Source organism: Delphinus delphis, chromosome 5 (assembly GCF_949987515.2).
Source record: "Delphinus delphis chromosome 5, mDelDel1.2, whole genome shotgun sequence".
Classification (NCBI taxonomy): domain Eukaryota; kingdom Metazoa; phylum Chordata; class Mammalia; order Artiodactyla; family Delphinidae; genus Delphinus; species Delphinus delphis.
In genome coordinates, this window is record NC_082687.1 from 31,926,490 (window position 1) to 31,940,654 (window position 14,165).

Consider the following 14,165-nt stretch of genomic DNA (forward strand, 5'->3'; position numbering starts at 1 on the left):
CAGGCCTTATTTCTGAACTAAATCCTAGTAATTTTACAGATTACCAAATTAAATTTTTCTCATTTTAGCCTTCCTCTCTTATGTCATTTAATTTGTGTTTTCCTTGTTCTTTATCTTTTTTTTTTCCTATATGTGTGTGTTTATCATGTATTCCTTTTCTTCTGTCTTTTACCTCTTCAATAATCTGAGTTGAATCATTAAGATTCCAGTTATCTCTATATTAACATACCACATTCAGACTTTCTGTTAATAAAAATGACCAGTCTTCATAATGTGTACACATGGCATAATACTATGTGAAAGAGTTATTCTCTTCAGAGTGATCACTTTATTTTTAGCTGAAACTTTTTTTCATTAGAAAAGTTTGGATATCTCAGTCTAAGTCAAAAGAGAGAAAGTCCTAGCTTACATGATTTTATGAAGTTTGTAGCCCAGTGTGTCTGGACTGACATATGACGCTCTATTCTTGTGGCTTTTTGACCTTTTTGGTCCAAATTGTGAGCTGATATAGGACATTCGTTGTCATTTGGATAATCCTTCAAGTATTGATTCTGATTTGGGTGAATTAGGACTTTGCTTGTTATCCATCATACTCTTGAGGACCTTGATTCTGGCTATGGCTTTGATCCTTTCTTTCTTGGACTTCAGTTCCTACATGATTTCTAACTTTAATTTCTTCTGCCTGTTTCTGTTCTCTAGCAAACACTTTAAGGCTTTTCCTAAAAGAGAATATTAGTACCTCCTTTACTGGTTGTTAATTTTGGCTCCAAGAGCAGTCTGGTGATTAAAACCAAATATGTAATAGGAGTGATTTTAAGTTTAGGCCTTGAACCTATCTTCTTAAATATTATTATTATTAATTTATTTACTCATTTATAGCTGTGTTGGGTCTTCATGGCTGCGCGCAGGCTTTTTCTAGTTGCAGCGAGCAGGGGCTACACTTTGTGAGCATGCACAGGCTTCTCATTGTGGTGGCTTCTCTTGTTGTGGAGCCACAGGCTCTAGGTGCGCGGGCTTCAGTAGTTGTGGCACGCGGGTTTCAGCAGTTGTGGCTCGCGGGCTCTAGAGTGCAGGCTCAGTAGTTATGGAGCATGGACTTAGTTGCTCTGCAGCATGTGGGATCTTCCTGGACCAGGGCTCGAACCCATGTCCCCTGTATTGGCAGGAAGATTCTTAATGACTGCACCACCAGGGGAAGTCCCTTAAATATTATTTTAATCTACCTGATTTTATTCACATACTTTGAATACAAAATTTATTTATTTTCTTATTTATTCTCATCTGCAAGAACAGTTGTGAATAATGAACTCTGGTTTATCATTTTTGTTTTTTTTTTGTATTTTCCTAGTGTAAAATAGGGTCCTTTTAGAAGTCCATCTTATTTTTTTAAGAATAATCTCAGTTTCAGCATTCAGACCTGTTTGGCATCTTTTCTAAACATTAAATGTTTCTTAAAAATGTTTTAAGAATGTGCCACCAGTATTCATACCTTTATCAAGTTAATATTTGTTGTCTTAAAGCATCTTTAAAACTTTCATTCCCGTTTTTCTTATCATATTACCTTCTTTATTTACTGCTTGATCTGTCTCCCCTGTTCAATTTCTAGTGTTTCCTTTTATGCTCCCTTTTTCCCTATCCTTCACTCTTAATAACTCTTTTAATGTAATATCTATCAGTTGCTGCCATGAAATTATTCTTTTCCTTGTACTTAAATTGTTTTATTCCTTTTTTTTTTTTTTGCATTATACAAAAGCTCTGGTGCTATTTAAATACTAGTAGTACCCAGTGACTATCTTGTAAATTCATGACCTATATGGTGGTGATTTACAGTATTTTATACACTGTTTATCATTATATTATCTTCCCCCAAGTAGGAGATCTATGTAGAGCAATAATTTACTTTTGCTTCTTCCTGCCCCTTTAATTTTGTTCCATTTGTCCTATTATTTTCAAAATGAATTCGTTTTTTTCTTTTTTTTTTTAACATCTTTATTGGAGTATAATTGCTTTACATTGTTGTGTTAGTTTCTGCTGTATAATAAGTGAATCAGCGATACATGTACATATATCCCCATATCCCCTCCCTCTTGTGTCTCCCTCCCACCCCTCTAGGTGGTCACAAAGCAACGAGGTCATCTCTCTGTGCTATGCGACTGCTTCCCACTAGCTATCTGTCTTACATTTGGTAGTGTATATATGTCAGTGCAGCTCTCTCACTTCTTCCCAGCTTACGCTTACCCCTCCCCATGTCCTCAAGTCCATTTTCTACGTCTGCGTCTTTATTCCTGTCCTGCCCCTAGGTTCTTCAGAACCATTTTTTTTTAGATTCCGTATATATGTGTTAGCATATGGTATTTGTTTTTCTCTTTCTGACTTACTTCACTCTGTATGACAGACTCTAGGTCCGTCCACCGCACTACAAATAACTCATTTCCTTTCTTTTTATGGCTGAGTAATATTCCATTGTATATATGTGCCACATCTTCTTTATCCATTCATCTGATGATGGACACTTAGGTTGCTTCTGTGTTCTGGCTATTGTAAATAGAGCTGCAATGAACATTGTGGTACATGACTCTTTTTGAATTATGTTTTTCTCAGGGTATATGCCCAGTAGTGGGATTGCTGGGTCATATGGTAGTTTTATTTTGAGTTTTTTAAGGAACCTCCATACTGTTCTGCATAGTGGCGGTATCAACTTACAGTCCCACCAGCAGTGCAAGAGGGTTCCCTTTTCTCCACACCCTCTCCAGCATTTATTGTTTGCAGATTTTTTGATGATGGCTATTCTGACTGGTGTGAGGTGATACCGCATTGTAGTTTTGATTTTCATTTCTCTAATGATTAGTGATGTTGAGCATCCTTTCATGTGTTTGTTGACAATCTGTATGTCTTCTTTGGAGAAATGTTTGTTTACATCTTCTGCCCATTTTTGGATTGGGTTGTTCGTTTTTTTGATATTGAGCTGCATGAGCTGCTTGTAAATTTTGGAGATTAATCCTTTGTCAGTTGCTTCATTTGCAAATATTTTCTCCCATTCTGAGGGTTGTCTTTTGGTCTTGTTTATGGTTTCCTTTGCTGTGCAAAAGCTTTGAAGTTTCATTGCATCCCATTTGTTTATTTTTGTTTTTATTTCCATTCCTCTAGGAGGTGGGTCAAAAAGAATCTTGCTGTGATTTATGTCAGAGTGTTCTGCCTATGTTTTCCTCTAAGAGTTTGATAGTTTCTGGCCTTACATTTAGGTCTTTAATGCATTTTGAGCTTATTTTTGTGTATGGTGTTAGGGAATGTTCTAATCTCATACTTTTACATGTACCTGTCCAGTTATCCCAGCACCACTTATTGAAGAGGCTGTCTTTTCTCCACTGTATATTCTTGCCTCCTTTATCAAAAATAAGGTGACCATGTGTGCGTGGGTTTATCTCTGGGCTTTCTATCCTCTTCCATTGATCTGTATTTCTGTTTTTGTGCCAGTACCATACTGTCTTGATTACTGTAGCTTTGTAGTATAGTCTGAAGTCAGGAAGCCTGATTCCTCCAGCTCCATTTTTCATTCTCAAGATTGCTTTGGCTGTTCAGGGTCTTTTGTGTTTCCATACAAATTGTGAAATTTTTTGTTCTACTTCTGTGAAAAATGCCAGTGGTATTTTGATAGAGATTGCATTAAATCTGTAGATTGCTTTGGGTAGTAGAGTCATTTTCACAGTGTTGATTCTTGCAATCCAAGAACATGGTATATCTCTCCATCTATTTGTATCATCTTTAATTTCTATCATCAGTGTCTTATAATTTTCTCCATACAGGTCGTTTGTCTCCTTACGTAGGTTTATTCCTAGATATTTTATTCTTTTTGTTGCAGTGGTAAATGGGAGTGTTTTCTTAATTTCATTTTCAGATTTTTCATTATTAATATGTAGGAATGCCAGAGATTTATGTGCATTAATTTTGTATCCTGCTACTTTACCAAATTCATTGATTAGCTCTAGTAGTTTTCTGGTAGCATCTTTAGGATTCTCTATGTATAGTATCATGTCATCTGCAAACAGTGACAGCTTTGCTTCTTCTTTTCCAATTTGCATTCCTTTTATTTCTTTGTCTTCTCTGATTGCTGTGGCTACAACTTGCAAAACTATGTTGAATAAGAGTGGTGAGTGTGGGCAACCTTGTCTTGTTCCTGATCTTAATGGAAATGGTTTCAGTTTTTCACAATTGAGGACAATGTTGACTGTGGGTTTGTCATATACGGCCTTTATTATGTTGAGGAAAGTTCCCTCTATGCCTACTTTCTGCAGGGTTTTTATCATAAATGGGTGTTGAATGTTGTCGAAAACTTTCTCTGCATCTATTGAGATGATCATATGGTTTCTCTCCTTCAGTTTGTTAATATGGTGTATCACGTTGATTGATTTGCATATATTGAAGAATCCTTGTATTCCTGGAATAAACCCCACTTGATCATGGTGTATGATCCTTTTAATGTGCTATTGGATTCTGTTTGCTAGTATTTTGTTTAGGATTTTTGCATCTATGTTCATCAGTGATATTGGCCTGTAGTTTTCTTTCTTTGTGACATCTTTGTCTGGTTTTCGCATCAGGGTGACGGTGGCCTCGTAGAATGAGTTTGGGAGTGTTCCTCCCTCTGCTATATTTTGGAAGAGTTTGAGAAGGATAGGTGTTAGCTCTCCTCTAAATGTTTGATAGAACTTGCCTGTGAAGCCATCTGGTCCTGGGCTTTTGTTTGTTGGAAGATTTTTAATCACAGTTTCAATTTCAGTGCTAGTGATTGGTCTGTTCATATTTTCTGTTTCTTCTTGATTGAGTCTTGGCATGTTGTGCATTTCTAAGAATTTGTCCATTTCTTCCAGGTTGTCCATTTTATTGACATAGAGTTGCTTGTAGTAATCTCTCATGATCTTTTGTATTTCTGCAGTGGCAGTTCTGCTTTTTCATTTCTAATCCTATTGATTTGAGTCTTCTCCCTTTTCTTCTTGATGAGTCTGGCTAATGGTTTATCAGTTTTGTTTATCTTCTCAAAGAACCAGCTTTTAGGTTTATTGATCTTTGCTATGATTTCCTTCTTTTCTTTTTCATTTATTTCTGATCTGATATTCATGATTTCCTTCCTTCTGCTAACTTTGGGGTTTTTTTGTTCTTCTTTCTCTAATTGCTTTAGATGCAAGGTTAGGTTGTTTATTTGAGATGTTTCCTGTTTCTTAAGCTATGATTGTATTGCTATAAACTTCCCTCTTGGAACTGCTTTTGCTGCATCCCATAGGTTTTGGGTCGTCGTGTCTCCATTGTCATTTGTTTCTAAGTATTTTTTGATTTCCTCTTTCATTTCTTCAGTGATCACTTTGTTATTAAGTAGTGTATTGTTTAGCCTCCATGTGTTTGTATTTTTTACAGATCTTTTCCTGTAATTGATATCTAGTCTCATAGTGTTGTGGTCGGAAAAGATACGTGATACAATTTCAATTTTCTTAAATTTATGAAGGCTTGATTTGAGACACAAAATATGATCTATCCTGGAGAATGTTCCATGAGCACTTGAGAGAAATGTGTATTCTGTTGTTTTTGATTGGAATGTCCTATAAATATCAGTTAATTCCATCTTGTTTAATGTATCATTTAAAGCTTGTGTTTCCTTATTTATTTTCATTTTGGATGATCTGTCCATTGGTGAAAGTGGGGTGTTAACGTCACCTACTCTTTATGTGTTGCTGTCGATTTCTCCTTTTATGGCTGTTAGTATTTGCCTTATGTATTGAGGTGCTCCTAAGTTGGGTGCATAAATATTTACAATTGTTATATCTTCTTCTTGGATCGATCCCTTGATCATTATGTAGTGTCCCACTTTGTCTCTTGTAATAGTCTGTATTTTAAAGTCTATTTTGTCTGATAACGAAAATTGCTACTCCAGCTTTCTTATGATTTCCATTTGCATGGAATAACTTTTTCCATCCCCTCACTTTCAGTCTGTATGTGTCCCTAGGTCTGAAGTGGGTCCCTTGTAGACAGCATATATATGGGTCTTATTTTTGTATCGATTCAGCCAGTCTGTGTCTTTTGGTCGGAGCATTTAATCCATTTACATTTAAGGTAATTATCGATATGTATGTTCCTATTCCCATTTTCTTAATTGTTTTGGGTTCGTTATTGTAGGTCTTTTCCTTCTCTTGTGTTTCTTGCCTAGAGGAGATCCTTTAGCATTTGCTGTAAAGTTGGCTTGGTGGTGCTGAACTCTCTCAGCTTTTGCTTGTCTCTAAAGCTTTTAATTTCTCCATCAAATCTGAATGAGATCCTTGCTGGGTAGAGTAATCTTGGTTGCAGGTTTTTCTCCTTCATCACTTTAAATATTTCCTGCCAGTCCCTTCTGGCTTGCAGTTTCTGCTGAAAGATCAGCTGTTAACTTTATGGGGATTCCCTTGTGTGTTATTTGTTGTTTTTCCCTTGCTGCTTTTAATATGTTTTCTTTGTATTTAATTTTTGACAGTTTGATTAATATGTATCTTGGTGTGTTTCTCCTTGGATTTATCCTGTATGGGACTCTCTGTGCTTCCTGGACTTGATTATTTCCTTTCCCATATTAGGGAAGTTTTCAACTATAATCTCTTCAAATATTTTCTCAGTCTCATTCTTTTTCTCTTATTCTTCTGGGATCTGTATAATTTGAATGTTGGTGCGTTTAATGTGGTCCCAGAGGTCTCTGAGACTGTCCTCAGTTCTTTTCATTCTTTTGTCTTCATTCTGCTCTGCAGTAGTTATTTCCACTATTTTATCTTCCTGGTCACTTATCCGTTATTCTGGCTCAGTTATTCTGCTATTGATCCCTTCTAGAGTATTTTTTATTTCATTTTTTCTGCTGTTCATCGTTGCTTGTTTCCTCTTTAGTTCTTCTAGTTCCTTGTTAAATGTTTCTTGCATTTTCTCTATTCTATTTCCAAGATTTTGGATCATCTTTACTATCATTGTTCTGAATTCTTTTTCGGGTAGACTGCCTATTTCTTCCTCATTTGTTAGGTCTAGTGGGTTTTTATCTTGCTCCTTCATCTGCTGTGTGTTTTTCTTTCTTCTCAATTTGCTTATCTTACTGTGTTTGGGGTCTCCTTTTTGCAGGTTGCAGGTTTGTAGTTCCCTTTGTTTTTGGTGTCTGTCCTCAGTGGCTGAAGTTAGTTCAGTGGGTTGTGTAGACTTCCTGGTGGAGGGGACTAGTGCCTGTGTTCTGCAGGATGAGGCTGGATCTTGTCTCTCTGGTGGGCAGGTCCACGTCTGGTGGTGTGTTTTGGGGTGTCTGTGGACTTATTATGATTTTAGGCAACCTCTCTGCTATTGGGTGGGGTTGTGTTCCTGTCTTGCTAGTTGTTTGGCATAGGGTGTCCAGCACTGTAGCTTGCTTGTCATTGAGTGAAACTGGGTGTTGGTGTTGAGATGGAGATCTCTGGGAGATTTTCGCCGTTTGATATTACGTCGAGCTGGGAAGTCTCTTGCGGACCAGTGTCCTGAAGTTGGCTCTGCCACCTCAGAGGCACAGCACTGACTCCTGGTTGCAGCACCAAGAGCCTTTCATCCACACAGCTCAGAATAAAAGGGAGAAAAAGTAGAAAGAAAGATAGGAAGGGAGGGAGGGAGCGAGGGAGGAAGGAAGGAAGGAGGGAGGAGAAAGAAAGAAAGAAAGGAAGGAAGGAAGAAAGAGAAATAAAATAAAATAAAGTTATTAAAATAAAAAATAATTATTAAGAAAAAAATTTTTTAGACAACTGGACGGGTAAAACCCTAGGACAAATGGTGAAAGCAAAGCTATAGAGACAAAATCTCACACAGAAGCATACACATACACACTCACAAAAAGAGGAAAAGGGGAAAAAATAATAAATCTTGCTCTCGAAGTCCACCTCCACAATTTGGGATGATTCCTTGTCTATTCATGTATTACACAGATGCAGGGTACATCAAATTGATTGTGGAGATTTAATCTGCTGCTCCTGAGGCTGCTGGGAGAGACTTCCCTTTCTCTTCTTTGTTCTCACAGCTCCCAGGGCTCAGCTTTGGATTTGGTCCCGCCTCTGCTTGTAGGTCACAGGAGGGCGTCTGTTCTCCGCTCAGACAGGACAGGATTAAAGGAGCCGCTGATTCGGGGACTCTGGCTCACTCAGGCCAGGGGGAGGGAGGGGCACAGAGTGCAGGGCGAGCCTGCGGTGGCAGAGGCCAGCGTGACATTGCACCAGCCTGAGGCGTGCCGTGCGTTCTCCCGGGGAAGTTGTCCCTGGATCCCGGGATCCTGGCAGTGGCGGGCTGCAGAGGCTCCCTGGAAGGGAGGTGTTGAGAGTGACCTGTGCTCGCACAGAGGCTGCTTGGTGGCGGCGGCAGCAGCCTTAGCGTCTCATGCCCGTCTCTGGGGTCCGCAATGTTAGCCACGGCTTGCTCCCATCTCTGGAGGTCCTTTAAGCAGTGCTCTTAATCCCCTCTCCTTGCGCACCAGGAAACAAAGAGGGAAGAAAAAGTCTCTTGCCTTTTCGGCAGGTCCAGACTTTTTCCCGGATTCCCTCCGGGCTAGCCGTGGTGCACTAGCCCCTTCAGGCTGTGTTCACGCCGCCAGTCTTCTCCCTGGGATATGACCAAAGCCCGAGCCTCAGCTCCCAGCCCCGCCCTAGCTGGCGGGTGAACAGACAAGCCTCTCGGGCTGGTGAGTGCCGGTCGGTGCCGATCCTCTGTGTGGGAATCTCTCCGCCTTGCCCTCTGCACGCCTGTGGCTGCGCTCTCCTTCGCAGCTCTGAAGCTTCCCCTCCTCCGCCACCCGCAGTCTCCGCCCACGAAGGGGCTCCTAGTGTGTGGAAACCTTTCCTCCTTCACAGCTCCCTCCCACTTGTGCGGGTCCTGTCCCTATTCTTTTGTCTCTGTTTATTCTTTTTTCTTTTGCCCTACCCAGGTACGTGGGGAGTTTCTTGCCTTTTGGTAGGTGTGAGGTCTTCTGCCAGCGTTCTGTAGGTGTTCTGTAGGAGTTGTTCCACATGTAGATGTATTTCTGATGTATCTGTGGGGAGGAAGGTGATCGCCGTGTCTTACTCTTCCGCCATCTTCCCCCTCTCCTATTTTATTCTTTTTGTTGCAGTGCCAAATGGGAGTGTTTCCATAATTTCTCTTTCAGATCTTTCATCATTAATGTATAGGAATGCAAGAGATTTCTGTGCATTTTTTATCCTGCAACTTTACCAAATTCATTGATTAGCTCTAGTAGTTTTCTGGTGCCATTTTTAGGGTTCTCTGTGTATAGTATAATGTCGTCTGCACACAATGACAGTTTTACTTCTTTCCCATTTGGATTCATTTTATTTCTTTTTCTTCTCTGATTGCTGTTGCTAGGACTTCCAAAACTATGTTGAATAATAGTGGTGAGAGTGGACATCCTTGTCTTATTCCTAATCTTAGAGGAAATGCTTTCAGTTTTTCACCATTGAGAATGATGTTTGCTGTGAGTTTGTCGTATATGGCCTTTATTATGTTGAGGTAGGTTCCCTCTATGCCCACTTTCTGGAGAGTTTTTATCATAAATGGGTGCTGAATTTTGTCAACAGCTTTTTCTGCATCTATTGAGATGATCATATGGTTTTTATTCTTCAATTTGTTAATGTAGTGTATCACATTGATTGATTTGCATATATTGAAGAATCCTTGCATCCCTGGGATAAATCTCACTTTAACATGGTGTCTGATGTTTGTTTGTTTTTTTTGCCTACACGGGACTCTCACTGTTGTGGCCTCTCCCATTGTGGAACACAGGCTCCGGACGAGCAGGCTCAGCGGCCATGGCTCACGGGCCCAGCCGCTCCGCAGCATGTGGGATCTTCCCGGACTGGGGCACGAACCCGTGTTCCCTGCATCAGCAGGTGGACTCTCAACCACTGCGCCACCAGGGAATCCCAGCGTCCGATCTTTTTAATGTGGTGTTTAATTCTGTTTGCTAATATTTTGTTGAGGATTTTTTCATCTATATTCATGAGTGATACTGGTCTGTAATTTTCCTTTCTGTTTTGTATCTTTGTCTGATTTTGGTGTCAGGGTGATGGTGGCCTCATAGAATGAGTTTGGGAGTGTTCCTTCCTCTGCAGTTTTTTGCAAGAGTTTCAGAAGGATAGGTGTTAGCTCTTCTCCAAATGTTTGATAGAATTCACCTGTGAAGCCATCTGGTCCTGGACTTTTGTTTGTTGGAAGATTTTTCATCACAGTTTTAATTTCATTACTTGTGTTTGGTCTGTTCATATTTTCTATTTCCTCCTGGTTCAGTCTTTGGAAGGCTATACCTTTCCAAGAATTTGTCCATTTCTTCCAGGTTGTCCATTTTGTTGGCATAGAGTTGCTTGGAGTAGTCTCTTAGGATGCTTTGTATTTCTGTGGTGTCTGTTGTAACTTCTCCTTTTTGATTTCTAATTTTATTGATTTGAATCCTCTCCCTCTTTTTCTTGATGGTTTATCAATTTTGTTTATCTTCTCAAAGAACCAGCTTTTAGTTTTATTCATCTTTGCTATTGTTTTCTTTGTTTTTATTTCATTTATTTCTGCGCAGATATTTATGATTTCTTTCCTTCTACTAACTTTGGGTTTTGTTTGTTCTTCTTTCTCTAGTTCCTTTAGGTATAAGGTTAGATTGTTTACTTGAGATTTTTCTTGTTTCTTGAGATAAGCTTGTATAGCTATAAACTTCCCTCTTAGAACTGCTTTTGCTGCATCCCGTAGGTTTTGGATTGTCGTGTTTTCATTGTCATTTGTCTCTAGGTATTTTTTGATTTCCTCTTTGATTTCTTCAGTGATCTCTTGCTTATTTAATAATGTATTGTTTAGCCTCCATGTGTTTGTGTTTTTTACGTTTTTTTCTCTGTAATTCATTTCTAATCTCATAGCGTTGTGGTCAGAAATGATGCATGACATGATTTCAGTTTTCTTAAATTTACTGAGGCTTGATTTGTGACCCAAGATGTGATCTATCCTGGAGAATGTTCCATGTGCACTTGAAAAGAAAGTGTAATCTGCTGTTTTTGGATGGAATGTCCTATAAATATCAATTAAATCTATCTGGTCTGTTGTGTCATTTAAAGCTTCTGTTTCCTTATTTATTTTCATTTTGGATGATCTGTCCATTGTTGTAAGTGAGGTGTTAAAGTCCCCCACTATTATTGTGTTACTGTCAATTTCCTCCTTTATACCTGTTAGCAGTTGCCTTATGTATTGAGGTGCTCCTGTGTTGGGGGCATATATATTTATAATTGTTATATCTTCTTCTTGGATTGATTCCTTGATTATTATGTAGTGTCCTTCCTTGTCTCTTGTAACATACTTTTTATTAAAGTCTATTTTATCTGATATGAATATAGCTACTCCAGCTTTGTTTTGATTTCCATTTGCATGGAATAACTTTTTCCATCCCCTCACTTTCAGTCTGTATGTGTCCCTAGGTCTGAAGTGGGTCTCTTGTAGACAGCATATATATGGATCTTGTTTTTGTATCCATTCAGTGAAGAATGTATCCATTCATTCTTTTGGTTGGAGCATTTAATCCATTCACGTTTAAGGTAATTATCAATATGTATGTTCCTATGACCATTTTCTTAATTGTTTTGGGTTTGTTTTTGTAGGTCCTTTCCTTCTCTTGTGTTTCCCACTTAGAGAAGTTCCTTTACCATTGCTTGTAGAGCTGGTTTGGTGGTGCTGAATTCTCTTAGCTTTTGCTTGTCTGTAAAGCTTTTGATTTCTCCATTGAATCTGAATGAGATCCTTGCTGGGTAGAGTAATCTTGGTTGTAGGTTCTTCTTTTCATCACTTTAAGTATATCATGTCACTCTCTTCTGGCTTGTGGAGTTTATGCTGAGAAATCAACTCTTAACCTTATGGGAGTTCCCTTGTATGTTATTTTCGTTTTTCCCTTGCTTCTTTCAATAATTTTTCTTTGTCTTTAATTTTTGCCAATTTGATTACTATGTGTCTCAGCATGTTTCTCCTTGGGTTTATCCTGTATGGGACTCGCTGCACTTCCTGGACTTGGGTGGCTATTTCCTTTCCCATGTTAGGGAAGTTTTTGACTATAATCTCTTCAAATATTTTCTCTGGTCCTTTCTCTCTCTCTTCTCCTTCTTGGACACCTATATTGCAAATGTTCTTGTGTTTAATGTTGTCTCAGAGGTCTCTTAGGCTGTCTTCATTTCTTTTCATTCTTTTTTCTTTATTCTGTTCTGCAGCAGTGAATTCCACCATTCTGTCTTCCCGGTCACTTATCCATTCTTCTGCCTCAGTTATTCTGCTATTGATTCCTTCTAGTGTAGTTTTCATTTCATTTATTGTATTGTTCATCTCTGTTTGTTTGTTCTTTAATTCTTCTAGGTCTTTGTTAAACATTTCTTTCATCTTCTCGATCTTTGCCTCCATTCTTTTTCCGAGGTCCTGGATCATCTTCACTATCATTATTCTGAATTCTTTTTCTGGAAGGTTGCCTATCTCCACTTCATTTAGTTTTTTTTCTGGGGTTTTATCTTGTTCCTTCATCTGGTATGTAGCCCTCTGCCTTTTCATCTTGTCTGTCTTTCTGTGAATGTGGTTTTTGTTCCACAGGCTGCAGGATTGTAGTTCTTCTTACTTCTGGTATATGAGGCTATCTAAGAGGCTTGATGGGAGGGACTGGTGGTGGGTAGAGCTGACTGTTGCTCTGGTGGGCAGAGCTCTGTAAAACTTTAATCCAGTTGACTGTTGATGGGTGGGGCTGGGTTCCCTCCCTGTTGGTTGTTTGGCCTGAGGCAACCCAACACTGGAGCCTACCTGGGCTCTTTGGTGGGGCTAATGACCGGCTCTGGCAGGGCTCATGCCAAGGAGTACTTCCCAGAACTTCTGCTGCCAGTGTCCTTGTCCCCCTGGTGAAACAGAGCCACCCCCCACCTCTGCAGGAGACCCTCCAACACTAGCAGGTAGGTCTGGTTCAGTCTCCCCCGGGGTCACTGCTCCTTCCTCTGGTTCCCAATGCGCACACTACTTTTTGTGTGCCCTCCAAGTGTGTAGTCTCTGTTTCCCCCAGTCCTGTCAAAGTCCTGCAATCAATTCCCACTAGCCTTCAAAGTCTGATTCTCTAGGAATTCTTCCTCCCATTGCCGGACCCCCAGGTTGGGAAGCCTGATGTGGGGCTCAGAACCTTCACTCCAGTGGGTGGACTTCTGTGGTATAAGTGTTTGCTAGTCTGTCAGTCACCCACCCACTAGTTATGGGGTTTGATTTTACTGTGATTGCGCCCCTCCTACCGTCTCATTGTGGCTTCTCCTTTATCTTTGGGTGTGGGGTATCTTTTTTGGTGAGTTCCAGTGTCTTCCTGTCAATGGTTGTCCAGCAGCTAGTTGTGATTCTGGTGTTCTCACAAGAGAGAGTGAGAGCACGTCCTTCTACTCCGCCGTCTTGGTTCCTCCTCTCTCTGCTTTTTAAAAAAAGAACTCCTTTATAAAAAATGTTTATTCATAAAAATCCTTAGTTGATGATAAGAGAGAATGTGTCAGCGAATTCATTTCAATTTTAAAATAGAAAAATATGAGTAGCTAAATATAAATTTATGTGTATTGACAAGGAAAAGTCTCAAGATATTCGTTCTCAGAAAAGAAATGCTCAGGATATTATGTATAGCATAGCATGGGCTCATGTTTACTTTAAGAATATTATATATGTGATTATATAGGTTTAAAGGAGAGTCTCTACTACCCATCAAACTATTAATACTTTTCTACTATTTAGTCAAATTAAAGGACGGAAGGGGAATTTCATTTTTATTTCATTCATTATTTTAACTTTTACAACAAATACTAATTCTGTGACCAAAACTTTGAGAGACATGATAAAAGAACAAATTTGCAAATTTTCAAAATTGCAAAACTTATTTACTGCTTTTCAGAATATTTTTTTAGATTTAAATGATAAGGATTATATTAATGCCCTACATTGTTACTCTAAAAATGTATTGTTGAGTAGTGAATTTGCTTGTAATTTTTTATTTCTAGCAAAAATTACTAGAAAACTTATTTTCATGTGCTCTAAAGTTAGGTACTTTAAAAAATTGTAAATTCCTATATCATTATTGCTGGGACAGAGATAGAATAACATAGAGTAGAATAACATAATTTAATTTTATCTGGGCAAAAGTAGAA

General features: G+C 39.0%; 1 protein-coding gene across 4 annotated transcripts in view; it reads left to right on the forward strand.

The window, feature by feature from the left end:
* The window catches only part of ARFIP1 (ARF interacting protein 1), a 135,375-nt gene that overhangs the window by 74,219 nt on the left and 46,991 nt on the right, over positions 1-14,165 (forward strand). The gene's annotated exons all lie outside the window — the stretch shown is intronic.